This window comes from Macaca nemestrina, chromosome 2, assembly GCF_043159975.1.
Source record: "Macaca nemestrina isolate mMacNem1 chromosome 2, mMacNem.hap1, whole genome shotgun sequence".
NCBI classification, from domain to species: domain Eukaryota; kingdom Metazoa; phylum Chordata; class Mammalia; order Primates; family Cercopithecidae; genus Macaca; species Macaca nemestrina.
The window spans coordinates 41535854-41549469 of record NC_092126.1 but is presented as its reverse complement, the minus strand read 5'-3'; the positions used below and the strand labels follow the sequence as shown (position 1 = coordinate 41549469).

The following is a 13616-nucleotide window of genomic DNA, read 5'->3' as shown; positions in this document are numbered from 1 at the left end:
TCAAGAGCTGGAGAGAAGGCTGCATTCCTGTCCTGCCACCTGCCTCCAGGCTGGCTCATCCTGCCTGGGCAGGAGGATGGGAGACTCAAGGCCTCAGTGGGACCAGGACCCCTGAGCTGTGGACAGCTGGAGTTGGTGAAGCAGCCCCAGGCTCCCTGCATCACCCGAGTTGGGCTTATTTTGACCTCCAGAAAATGGGCATCTCCTCAAACTGTGGCCACTTGGCTTCCCTTCCAAGTGGAAATTAATGAAAGGCAGGGCTGGGTTTACAGAAGCACACACACCACTACCAGCAAACAAAAGAAAGAACAGAAAAAGAGAAGGGGGTGTGCTGCAAGGCATCTGCAAAGAGGCCAGCCACCTCACTGGGCCCTCACATCTCTTACCATGGGTACCTGCCAGCAGGGGCCTCATTTGAGCCAGCTCTATACCTGGGCTAGTCCAGATCCAAAACTTACTCTGGCTTCATGGGTACTCCAGGCAAGAAGAGGGGTCAAGAGTGTGGGCTCCGGAGTCAGATCAAGTCAAGGATGGTCTCCACATCCAGGCAGCCTACTCACCTTCTCTCTGAGTCTCTAGTTGCTGCATCTTTAAAAGTTAATCGTTGACTCATTGCTATGTCATAGGGTTTGCTGCAGGGACGAAACCAGGAAATGTGTGTGAAGGGCTTGGCCCCTTGCCCAGCCAATAGGAAACGCCCCCATCAGTGGCCTACCACTGCCCATAATGCTTGTGGAGCTTGTGGAGAGTGGGTAAGATTGTGACCCCTGCCTGAACATGGGGAGCTTATGAACTGGGGAGATGAGGCAGACTTTAGAAAGAGGCCTACGCACCCTCAACAAAGAACCAGGGCAACTGGAGTAATCAAGAAGCACTTTCAGGAGAAGCAAAAATGGCCAGGGAACCATAAAGAAGTGGCAAGGTTGCAGGCCAGGTGTGGTAACTCACACCAGTAATCCTAGCACTTTGGAAGGCCAAGGCCAAAGGATCATTTGAGTCCAGGAGTTCAAGACCGACCCGGGCAACACAGTGAGACCTCATTTCTAAAAAAAAAAAAAAAATTAGCCAGACATGGTAGTAAGCACCTATGGTCCCAGCTATTTGGGGGCCTAAGGCTGGAGGATGGCCTGAGCCCTGGAGGTCAAGGCTGTAGTGAGCCATGATCGTGCCACTGTACTCCCACTTGGGTGACAGAGTGAAACCCTGTCTCAAAAAAAAAGAAAAAAAAATGGAAAAGGAAAAGGCAGGATTCGGATAAGTAGAGAGGATAGGGGATAATGAGGATAGGAGGATGATGACATTCAGGTGGGAGGAACAGCAAAGGCCAAGGTGGGGAGCCAGAAAAGAGCCTAAAAAGGCTAATGTGGCAGAAAGGCAGCACATGGGGCCAGCTGGAGGAGTTTGGCATGCTGGGAAAGATGGGCAGATCAGACAGCTGCTCAGCCCTTGAGTGGGCCCAAAAAGGCCCTTGACCAAGTAATGGGGCCTGAGCAGGAAGTTCTGCATCAATTAAACCTTCACCTCGCATCAACACCTTGGTCCGGCCACCTGCCTTTGCCTATACAGTTCCTCCCATCTCCAGCTCCTTCTAAGGCTTATACTGTCATCTGCCTCATATGTACCCAAAACTCACCTTCCCCCAGGAGCCTTCTGTATGGGAAAAACATGGGTTTTGGAGTCAGGCTGGGCTTGAGCAAGTCATTTAACTTCAAAATATTTCATGTCTATATTTATACTTGCACAGCTGTAAAATGAGAAAAATATCTACCTCCATGGCTGTAATAAGGATGAAATTAGATACAGTGTGTAGGGTGCCTAGTTGATGTCTGACACATAAAGGTCCTCAGTAAACATTTGTGTATGAATGGATTCAAAGCCATTTAACCTCCAAAATTCCCTCCACTCTATGCAGAAAGGCCTTCTCTCCAGCCCGTGAAACCCTAATCGCCTTCTTTCCTCCCCACACTTGCTATTGTAGGCTTCCTACTGGAAGGCTCTCCTTTCACTCAGCCTAACAAATCCCCCACAAAAGCCAACTCAGGCTCAGCTGCTTCAGGCCTGGCATCACATGGCCTGTCGATGGTGGACCCAGCATTGTGGGTTACTCTCTCAGTGGGCATGTCTGGCCATCCACACCTAGGGGCAGAGAACACTCCACCTTCCCCTGTGCCCTCCACAACACCCAAGACAAAGCTGGGCACATGCAGCATGCTGGGTAGGGGCTGCTACTCAAATACCTTCAAAAGCCAAGCAGGTAATGTAAATGAAGGACGATAGCTTGGTGGGGTGGGCTGGGTGTGGTGGCTCAAGCCTGCATTCCAGCATTTTGGGAGGCCAAGGTGGGAAAGAGAATAGCTTGAGCTCAAGGAGTTCAAGACCAGCCTGGGCAACATAGGGAGATCTTCATCTCTACAAAAAAATTAAAATAAAAATTAGTTGGGTGTGGTGGTGCACACCTGTAGGCCTAGCTACTCAGAAGGCTAAGGCAGGAAGATCTCTTGATCTCAGGCGTTTAAGGTTACAGTGAGCTATGATTGTGCCACTGCACTCCAGCCTGGGTGACAGAGAGAGACCTTGTCTCAAAAAAAAAAAACAAAAAGAAAAAATGAAAAAGCTTGGTGGGATACAGCAAGGCATGGTGGGGCCTGTGGCAAGGGCAAGAGCCGTGTTGTGTGTTGATTGGTTGATCAAGTGACACGAGGAAGAGGCTATATAGAGATAGAAGTCCTGGATTACTTACTCACCTGGTGACTAGCCAGCTGGCTTCCCCTCTCTCTGGACGGCAGGGTCACTGTGCAAAGAAGCCAATAAAACCTATCCAGGCAACTCCCAAGCTGTGAAAAAGATCAAATGAGTTGGCACTTATGAGAACACTTTGAAAGCCTGACATTCCTTGAAGACCTGAGGGACCACGTTCAGAAGTCCTAATATTTTCCCCAAATCCCAGATGATCAGGAACAGGTGTATGGTTGGGAGAGCTTTAAAGGCCCCTGCTGCCCTGCTGGGAGCCATCTCCTATCTCCTTGGGATCTCTGCTGGCCCTAGCTCCAAAAGAGGGTGGTAATTGGGTCCCTCTGGAAAACAGCAGAGGCAGCTTAGGGCAGCTGGAGGAGGCAGAAACCCTATACCCTCCAGAGCCCTGACATTCTCATCAGTTCCCTTCCTGCCCGCCAGCCGAGCCTGCAGTTTCCGGGGACCACCTGGCTCCCTGCCCTCCCTTGTTCCCATGGCTCCCTGCTGCTTCCTTCCACTACCCTAGCAGAGGTCAGTGACTGGAGGTGGTCCAAGGCCATCTTCTCCTCAAGGTTTTGGTGGCAGCTGCCAAAAAGGCATAATGACCTCCTCAACCCCCAGCTCCAGCGTCACCCTCACCTCCTGGGGCAGGGGAACACTGGCCCAGCCTGACCCCAGACAGTGAGGCCAGCTGTCACCAGTCACCAGAGGCACAAGCCCATGAACAAGTGTGTCCACTGGCTTCACATCAAAAATGATACTCTGATAGTTACTAGGGCTCAGGCACCTGCTTTTTGCCCAGCACTTTCATATGCACCCAGCAGCTCCAGGAGGCAGTATTATTATATTATTATATCCATTTTTCAGGTGGGAAAACTGTAGCTTAAAGAGGTTAGGTAACCTTCTAAGAGGCAGAAAGAGAATTCACTCCCAATTCTGACTACAAACTACATGCTTTTGCTATCAAAACGCCTCATGCACTAACTTCACAAACATTAACTGAGCACCTACTATGTGCCAATCTCTGTTAGAACACAGGATATAATGGTGCATAAAACAGATAGGATTCTCGCTTGTATGACGTTTATGGGGCAAGAGGAGAAACAGACACAAAGGGTGAAATCAGAGAAATATATAAGTAAAAATCATGCAAACACTGTAGGAGAACAGTGCCAGGAGGCTCCTCCCTGTGTGGGGCTCAGGGAAGGCCTCCCAGGGAAGTGTCGTTTGAGCTGAGTCCTGAAGCCAGGGTGCTGAGGGTGGGGTGGGCATGAAGGAGTGCTTCCAGTTGCAGAGAACAGCCTGAGGGAGGAAGGAGAATGACAGGAGCTGAAACACCAGTGTGGCTAGAGTGCAGGAACCAGGGAGAGCTCCTCAGAAAAGGCTACAGGGACAGACTAGGCTTTATAGGCCAAGATAAGGAGTTTGCTGTCCCTTCAAGAAGCCACTGGAAAAGAGCATCAGGTTGGCATATTTCAAAGCCCACACCAGCTGTCATTTGGAAATGGATTGTTCTCACACATACACACACACACACTCACACACATACACACACACACGTACCTCATGCCCATGCCAATCTAGGCACTTCCCCTGAGAGCATCAGGACACCCAAGAGCCGAGCTCCTCCTCAGACCCACATCCAGGGCTCGAGTCTTTGCCCTATTCAGCTCAGGTCACAAACATCCTAAACCCCAAACCCCATCTGCGTGCTAAGAGGCAAATGACAGCAACAGGTCCCAAAGACCATGTGACTGAAAGCGGGTTCACTGGAGTTTCAGTGTGGAGTTGAAAACCTCGTGTGTGCAAAGTGACGATTTTACTGGTTTACATTTTTCCGCAGACTTAAATGTCTCTATCCTCTCCAAAATAGTCGACTTTCACCACCATCGAAAGACTATATTATGGGAGTGTTCATTATCCTATCTTTTCAACTTTTCTCTATTTTGAAATTTTTCAAAAAAAAAATAATTTTCAGTTGGGGAGACCTGTTTTACCTCTAAGGGGGCAATTAGGCAGTATCTGCCAAAAATCACATCAAAATCACATGTTCATTAATCCTTTAATCCAGCAATTCCACTTCTAGGATTATATTGAAACACATGCAAAATTAGATACATTTTCTAAAGTACTGGAGGAAGATCCCACATACATACCTAATTCAAACTGCATAAAAGGAATCACAAGAAGCTGATAATATATGATGCTTGTGAGGAAAAACCAAGTGGTTGGGAAATGGAGTGGGCAAGACTCGTGTATTTTTAATATTTTGAACCATGTGTCGATATTACCCATTCAGTACATTGGATATATGCGTGCAATGGAATACTACCCGAAAATCAACAGGAATGAACTACGGATGTGCTCAACAACATGGATTAATATACCGAATACTGCGCTGTGCAAAAGAAGCCAGATGCAAAAGACAACATACAGGACAATTCCACTCATGTGAAATTCTAGAAAGACAAATCTAATCTATAGTAACAGAAAGCAAATCAATGGTTTTCTGGGACTGAAGTAGAGTGAGGGATTGACTAGGAAAGGGCAAAAAGAACCTTTGGGGGTGGGCCGGGTGCAGTGACTCATGCCTGTAATCCCAGCATTTCGGGAGGCCGACGCGGGCAGATCACGAGGTCAGGAGATCGAGACCATCCTGGCTAATATAGTGAAACCCTGTCTCTACTACAAAATACAAAAAGTTAGCCGGGCATGGTGGTGGGCACCTGTAGTCCCAGCTACTCGGGAGGCTGAGGCAGGAGAATGGCGTGAACCCAGGAGGCAGAGCTTGCAGTGAGCCGAGATTGCACCACTGCACTCCAGCCTGGGCGACAGAGCAAGACTGTCTTAAAAAAAAAAAAAAAGAATTTTTGGGGGTGACGAAAGTGTTCTATTTTGAGCAAGGTGTTCATCATATGGGTGTTTAAATGTGTCAAACATTGCTGAAATGTACACTTAAAGTGGGAACATTTTATTTTATGAAAATCATATCAGAAAAGTTAATTTTTAAAAGGAAAATATGTGTGTGCAATGTAAATCAATAAGTAAAGAGTTTTAAAGGAACAAAAATCCTTATTAAGAACCTAGTTGGAGGCCGGGCGCGGTGGCTCAAGCCTGTAATCCCAGCACTCTGGGAGGCCGAGGCGGGCGGATCACGAGGTCAGGAGATCGAGACCATCCTGGCTAACACGGTGAAACCCCGTCTCTACTAAAAAAAAACACAAAAAACTAGCCGGGCGAGGTGGCGGGCGCCTGTAGTCCCAGCTATTCGGGAGGCTGAGGCAGGAGAATGGCATAAACCCGGGAGGCAGAGCTTGCAGTGAGCTGAGATCCGGCCACTGCACTCCAGCCTGGGCGACAGAGCGAGACTCCGTCTCAAAAAAAAGAAAAAAAAAAAAAGAACCTAGTTGGAAAGGCACTGCATAACAAGCCTGACCTCACTTTGAAAGGGATAGTTAGAAAATAGTCAGGCCAGGCACAGTGGCTCACACCTGTAATCCCAATGCTTTAGGAAACCAAGGCAGGAGGAATGTTTGAGGCCAAGAGTTCAAGACCAGCCTGGGCAACATAGCAAGACCCCATCTCTATAAAAAAATAATTAAAATTATCTGGACATAGTGGTACACACCTGTGGTCATAGCTACTCAGGAGGCTGAGTTGGGAGGATTGCTTGAGCCCAGGAATTCGAGATTGCACCACTGCACTCCAGCATGGGGGACAGAGTAAGATCCTGTCTCTTCAAAAAGAAAAATCACAAGCGTTTACAGGTCAATTCTGCCTGCCTGTACCCAATCAAGCCCAAATTATTTTAAACATCAGACTTTTATTGATTCAACAAATATTTTAAGAACCAAACTTGGACAGAAGTAAATCCATGGGCTAGCCTCTGCTCCTGACTTGCTGTATATGTTTGTCAGCAAATGATCAAACCAGCAGCTCAAACCAGCAACTGCTGCCCACAAGGGAGGAACTGGCCAGTTTCCCAAGTCAATTTCCTTAACCCTGAAGGGATTCTCAGAGCTTCTCCCATGGTGAGGTCCATGTAATCATCACCACGAGTGATGGCCCAATTATTCTGAGCAGGTTCTTCCCCACCACCCAGGGGAAGCCACAACCCCATCTCTCACAGTGGATGCTTGCTGTCCTCTGCAGAGCATCAACAGCCTGAGCAGAGAACGAAGAAAGAATTCTGCTCTCTCTTCTATTGTCAGAATGGCTAATCCCAGCTAGACATCGGACTGGCAGAGGAAAAGATTCAGAACCCAGGACTCTGCCAATAGAAACCAGGGAGTAGCCACAGGAACCTCAGGTTCTGCCAGGGTCTGAGACAGAGGTCTAAGGGGAGGGCAGCCATCGGCTGTCCACTGAGGCCAGGATTCTTGTCCTCTCCCTCCTCTCCCTCTCCTTCCATAAACATGTTCAGTTTATTCTCATTAAATATGTACATTATATGTATATGTTTTATATATGCATATTTAAATCCCTAAACACCCCTCCAGCTGCTACTCTTTCTCTCCCCACTTTTCATCTAGTCATCTTAAGAAACTTGTCTGTGTTTGTGCTCGCTTCGGCAGCACATATACTAAAAAAAAGAAACTTGTCTGTGTTCACTCTGCACTTTCTCATCTCCCTCAACTAACTGCAGTCTGGCTGCTGTGCTACTCTCCTCGCTCCAATGTCATAAAAACTATTAATATTCTTTATAAAATGTTTATAGTAGCTTTAATTCATAATATGTATCAAAAAACCGAATACAACTCAGGCATCTAACAATAGGAGAATGGATAAACTAACTGTGTTATAGCCCAGCAATGGAATACCACTCAACAATAAAAACAAACTACAGATACACACACAATATGAATTAATCTCAAAATCATTATGCTGAAAGAAGGAAACCATACCCAAGAGAGTATACCTGGTAAGAATCTATCTATACGAATTTCTAGAACAGACAAAACTTGTCTACGGGGGAAAATATCAAAAGAGTGACCAGGCACAGTGGCTCATGCCTGTAATCCCAATATTTTAGGAGGCCGAGGCAGGTGGATCACCTGAGGTCAGGAGTTCAAGACCAGCCTGGTCAACATGGTAAAACCTCGTCTCTACTAAAAATACAAAAATTAGCTGGGCATGGTGGTGCACACCTGTAATCCCAGCTACTCAGGAGGCTGGCTGAGGCAGGAGATCGCTTGAACCCAGAAGGTGGAAGTTGCAGTGAGCCAAGATCACACCACTGCTTGAACTCAGAAGGCGGAGGTTGCAGTGAGCCGAGATTGCACCACTGCACTCCAGCCTGCATGACAGAGAGAGACTCCATCTCAAAAAATATATATATATTATTTATATATATAAAATATATACATGTATTATATGTATGTGTATATGTGTGTGTATATATATATATTTTAATATCTATAAAAAGAATGGTTGCTTCTGAGGAGGTGTAGGGATTGTCCAGGAGGCGACAGGAGCAAACTGCCTGCAGAGATGACAATATTCTATACCTTGACAGAGATTTATATTACACAGGTGTATGCTTTAGTCAAAACTCATGGAATGGTAGAGTTGAGATTAGTTCACTTGTACCCAGGGAAAGAAACTTTAAAGAAATATTTAACTGTAGTTAATGATATGCACGCTAAACTGTTTAGGAGTATAGTAGACTACTATCTGCAACTTATATTGAAATTCATCACAAAACAAGATAGACAAATAAATAGAAGGATGGGTAAATGGATATATATATAAAATAAAGAAAATATTGCAAAATGATCATTAGAATCTGGGTGATTAGTAACGTAATGTCTGAAGATTTTTTTTTTTTTTTTTTTTTTTTTTTTTTGAGACAGAGTCTCGCTCAGTCGCCCAGGCTGGAGCGCAGTGGCGCGATCTCGGCTCACTGCAAGATCTGCCTCCCAGGTTCACGCCATTCTCCTGCCTCAGCCTCCTGAGTAGCTGGAACTACAGGCTCCCACCACGGCGTCCAGCTAATTTTTTTTGTATTTTTAATAGAGACAAGGTTTCACCGTGGTCTCGATTTCCTGACCTTGTGATCCGCCCACCTCGGCCTCCCAAACTGCTGGGATTACAGGCGTGAGCAACCGCGCCCGGCCTATCTGAAGACTTTTAAAAGAAAAGGTGTGGGGATGCTATTATCCATAATTTCCTAAGTGCTACATTAAGTGGTATCAGAGAAACCTGGATTCAAATCTGGACAAGGCCAATTCTTCCCTGTCTCATCTGGGACAAGATTTAAACTTGCCAAGCCTCAATATCTTAATGCATGAAAGGAAGTTGATTTGAAAATGTTTGTGTTGTGGGGTTCTCATGAGAATAATATGAGAGAACATATGCAAAGGGTTCAGAAAGGTTCATTGTGACCTGAAGCTCTTTTTTTTAAACAAAAAGAACCTCCCATTACAAATTTACAGAAAGTCTATATTATAAAATAACTAATAAAAATGTTCTTTTTTTTTCCATTTCCTAGATACTAGAAGTAGAGGGAAATGAAAACCAGAAGAGTGGCACATGAGCTGACACAGAAGAAACCCTAGATGGGGGTAGGGGGGTTATAAATTGGAAAATACCCACTAAAGATGAGAAGCTTCAGTTCTAACCTTCCCACAGGAACAAGATACAGGTGTTGGGATCACTCAGGGTAAGGTAAGAGTGAGAATTCTGCATAAAGTCAGGACTTTTGAAAGGCTGCACCCTTAAAAGGACTAGAAAAACTTCCCCACCAGTGCACAGACATAACAATAGGACTTGTCTTTTCCTAGTCTCCCATAGAAGCACTAAGTTTGCACCAGGGATGGTTTGGAGTTGAACTTATACCATCCACATTGTACAGTATTCTCTACTCAAAAAATTAACAAATAAACAAAACACAGATCCCAGGCTGGTTAAACCTCCAGGTAAATTTGGTTTACCTCCTGGTAAAACCAAATAAAACCTCTCTGTAGGGCCATTCTTACAATTCGGGCAGCACAGCATTCTCACAGGGAAAGAAATCATCAATGAAAATGGCAAACTGGGCCTGGCACGGTGGCTCACGCCTGTAATCCCAGAACTTTGGGAGGCTGACGTGGGCAGATCACAAGGTCAGGAGGTCGAGACCATCCTGGCTAACACGGTGAAACCCCGTCTCTACTAAAAATACAAAAAATTAGCCGGGCATGATGGTGTGTGCCTGTTGTCCCAGCTACTCAGGAGGCTGAGGCTGGAGAATGGTGTCAACCTGGGGGGCGGAGCTTGCAGTGAGCTGATATTGCACCACTGCACTCCAAGAGTTTACAGACACAACAAATAAGAGAAAGGACAATGCAAGAGTTTCTGATAGTTGAACATTCTGAAAGACTATAAAATACATATGTTTAAAATGGTTAAAGGGAAAAAGAGGGCCAGGCACAGTGGCTCACACCTGTAATCTCAGGACTTCAGGAGGCTGAGGCAGACAGATCACTTGAGGCCAGGAGTTCAAGACCAGCCTTGTCAACATGGCAAAACCCCATCTCTACTAAAAATACAAAAATTAGCCAGGCATGGTGGTGCACACCTGTAATCCCAGTTACTTGGGAAGCTGAGGCACAAGAATCACTTGAACTTGGGAAGTAGAGGTTGCAGTAAGCTGAGATCGCACCACTGCACTCCAGCCTGAGTGATAAAGACTCTGTCTCAAAGAAAAAAGAGAGAAGAAATAGAAATCATAATGAAACACTAGGCAGGTTTTTTAAAAAACCAAACAAAACTTCTGGAAATGAAAAAATATATAGTCATCACAATTATAATGTTAATGAATGGATAAAATTGTAGATTAGATGGAGTTAAAAAGAGAATTCATGAATTAGAAAATATATATAAGGAAATCATCCATAAGCATGCACAGAAAGATAAAGCAATGGGAAGTATGAAAGATAAGAGAAATAGAAGAGGAAATAATAAGGTTCATCAAATTTGTAATAGGAAGGAGCAAACAGAATTAGAAAGTGGCAATACGAAAAGATACAACCATCAAGAATTTTCAATTTATGAGTGCAAAAGGATTATTGGGGGGAAAAAAGGATTTTCAGTAACAGTGAAAAAGATAAATCCTCACAAGGAAGAATCATCCAATCCCCAAGCAGATTAAATATAAATAACTCCATGCCTAGACACATTATAATAAAATTGCAGAAGATCAAAACAAAATCTTAAAATCCACTAGAGAGAAAAGCTATATCACCTGCAAAGGAACAATTAGACTTACCACAGACTTCTCAATAGCGACCACAGAGCTAGAAAATATTGGGATATTCCAACTATCTTCCAGCATGCTGAGGAAAAATAACTGTCAACTTCAGTGCTCTATATTCTGCAATATTATCAGTGAAGAGGAAGAATGAAATTTAAAAATTTTAATCAAAGACTTACTACTCACAGACCTTTGAAGAAAGCACCATGAACGCTGTACTGCCGTAAGAAGGAAATTGAACTCTGAAGGAAGGAATGGGTGAGCAAAGAAAATGCAAACCATACGAGTAACTCTAAACAAGCATTGACTGTAAAAATATACAGATAATAGTGACAAAGGCTTAGCACATAAGTGCTTGACAAATGTCTATTGGTTGGTGATTCTTGACGGTGTATGCCTCTTCTGAGACAATTCTGCACATGTTTTGGGCATGCAACTCAGAAGCCCTTCAGCTTATGGCTGTCACGTTCCATTTACTTGTTTATTTCAGGAACGTTTCACCATTTCTGGTCTAACAAGAGTATTCCTTCATAATTTAAGTGCAACTTTGTGCTTATTATTTTATCTTTTTAACTTTTGCCAACTTTCATTGGTAAGGGAGGGAATTCCAGTTTGCATTCAGCCTACTATTTCAAAATCCCACTCAACAAATTTTTATTGAACTGGAAAAACCTACTCCCACCCCTCTGGTCATGCTTCAAGAAGAACAATCCTCATTGCCTGCCAAATTCGAGTAGTCAGATTTTTACATGGTGGCTCAAGGCTCCAAGTATAAGTGTTCTAGCAACCAAAACAAAGCCTGGAATTAATACAGTGTCACTCCAGTTGTACCACATTGGTCAAGGTAGTTATAAGCCCACCCGGATTCAAGGGAAGGGGGCATTGACCCCACCTCTCAATGGGAGGAGTGTCACACAATTTGGAGGTCATAGTTTAAACTATCACAAGCATTTGGAGTGCAGCTAAAATTGTGTGCAACTAAACATAAGAGGTAAATAACAACTGTGAAATGTATAATTTATTGAGCATATACTATGTTCCAAGCACTTTACTTCTATATTTTGTTTATCCTTACAAAAAAACCTGTGAGACATAGGTAGGCATAATACTCCTCATCTTACAGAGGAGGAATCTGCATTCATACTGTTGGCATGAATACCCAAAGTGTTTCAGTTAATGAGTGGCCAAGTTCAGATCCAAGGCAGTCACACTGCAAGGCCACGCTTTTACCCACTGTGCTATACTAATTTTTAAAGTCACTGAGCAGAGATAACTTACTCTAGCCCTCGCTCACTGAAGCTGCCTGTGAGGAATTCAAGCTTGGGGCCAGCCATCAGGAGAGGGAGGTAGCATCCCAGAGCAGGGCTTCCTGTGTAAACAGGAGGCGCATGGGAAGCGGCACTGTGGTGCTGGGACAATGGGCAGTGAGCAGGCAGGGCCTCCTGTCTCCGGTGGGTGCTCAGGGCTGCAGGCGGCTGGGCAGGAACAGCTGAGGTCCTGACTCCCTGACGCCTGGCCCAGGAGAGGAACTGCCCTTCTCGTGGCTTTCCCAGGAGGAAGTTCCCCACTGATTCCCGGGAAGCCCTTCCCATCACAGGCCTTGGCTGTGCCTGGGCCTCCTCTTTCTTCTTAAGGAGCATGTTGTCTTTGGGGCTAATCTGGGATACAGGCCTCTTCTGAAGTCCCCATGGCCTGGAGGTTTGGAGGGCGTGAGCAAGCAGGCCAAGCCCAGATGCCAATGCAGGAGGCAGCCACTGCTGAATGTGCACTAAAGAAAAAATGCATAGGGCATTTAAAAAAAAAAAAAAAAAAAAACTTGAGGCATGTAAAGAAGAATACTTGACTCCACATCCCAGCTCCAGCTCTAACTAGTTATGTGGCCTTGGGCAAGACACTTAACCTTTCTGAGCCACAATGTCCTCATTTGTAAAGTGAGAAAATAATATTTATCTGGAAAGGGTTGTTTGAAGGTTGAATGAGATAATGTTTGTAAAGTAACTGACAACTAGTAAGAATAATTGCAACTAAGGGTATTTAAAACACATAAGTAGACTCCCACCTTTGACAGGCAACTAGTCTACAGTGTATCACCTAAATTTTCACCATCACAGAGACGGAGTCTCTTTGTACCAATCACCAAATGGGGGACAGAGCACCCAATGCCTGGGAAGCCAGAGAAGGTGGGTCTTGGAGAGGGTTCTGAGTGGACCCTAACCACTATCTTCCCAAGGCTTCCGTGGGACCACACACTTGGCCACCTCTGCTTCTTCAGCTACTCCTGCTCCATCATTTTACCTTCCCCCAACTCTACTTATCTCTTTTCTTTAATGTTCTCCTCCTCTCTGTCTCTCCACACCCTCCTTGAGTGACTTCATCTTGTCTCATCTGTAGACTAAGAACTCCCAAACCTCTCTCCTGAGTGCAGACCCGCATGTCCAACTGCCTCCCAGACATTTCCCCCTGGATGTCCCTCAGGCATTCAAATGTAATGTGTTCCACACAGAGATCATCATGTTCCCAAGAGACCTGTGCCTCCAGCCTTCCCTGTCTCAGGGTAGCCACACCCTATGCCTAGTAAACCAAGTCAGAAAACTGGGAGGTGCTCAATCCTCCCTCACCCTCACACCTAATCAGCCATCAAGACTCATAG

At 45.1% G+C, this 13616-nt stretch overlaps 1 long non-coding RNA gene across 1 annotated transcript in view; it reads right to left on the bottom strand.

The window, feature by feature from the left end:
• LOC105469952 (uncharacterized) overlaps window positions 1-13616 on the bottom strand; it is a 35145-nt gene that overhangs the window by 3710 nt on the left and 17819 nt on the right. Inside the window, exons 2-5 of the long non-coding RNA XR_980156.2 lie at window positions 2745-2834; window positions 2238-2409; window positions 1634-1744; window positions 561-632 (exon numbers count right to left, since the gene is read on the bottom strand). This is a non-coding gene — a long non-coding RNA (uncharacterized lncRNA). The remainder of the gene's footprint in view (window positions 1-560; window positions 633-1633; window positions 1745-2237; window positions 2410-2744; window positions 2835-13616) is intronic.